Consider the following 593-nt stretch of genomic DNA (forward strand, 5'->3'; position numbering starts at 1 on the left):
AGTGCAACCCGCAGTGATGCTGAGCTGAGGGGCCACTAATTCAAGTGAGAATTTCTGGCCAGCTCATTAGCATTTAAAGTTCCCCCGCAGTATAGGAGATTGTTTGGCCCCCAAAATGGTGAGATTGTGTAAATCCTTGCCAAGATCAACTCCTTGGGTCTTTGAGCTTTCATATGAGAGCAGAATGGCTAAAAACTACGCTTGAAAAATGGTCCGTGCCCGCGAAAGTTGAGGGTTGCCTTGCCACTTGAAAAATGGCTGCAAGCTGACTTCGGAAAAATCACTTTTTGGGGGGTGATTTTGTTTTGTGGGAATAATTAAAAATGTCATTGGTTAACCCACAAAAAATTGAAAAGAAATTGAAAGATAAGTGACCAGACAAGAATTTCATTTGTGTTTCAGAAATCTCAGGGATGTTGGCGTGCATGCTATTGGGCCCTCAACAAATGAGTGCTGATTTTACACTGTTTTCAATGGGGCTTGAATTAGTGGACTGCAGGACCCTGAGCTGAGAGCTACGTGTCTTAAAAATGCAAACGACTGAGGGCGCTCTCCTGTTTTGGCCTTACAGCCTAGCGGTACGTTATGCATGC

The sequence above is a fragment of the Acanthaster planci genome, unplaced genomic scaffold, assembly GCF_054643075.1.
Source record: "Acanthaster planci isolate LZ-2023a unplaced genomic scaffold, COTS_SCS Contig5, whole genome shotgun sequence".
Lineage (NCBI taxonomy): Eukaryota > Metazoa > Echinodermata > Asteroidea > Valvatida > Acanthasteridae > Acanthaster > Acanthaster planci.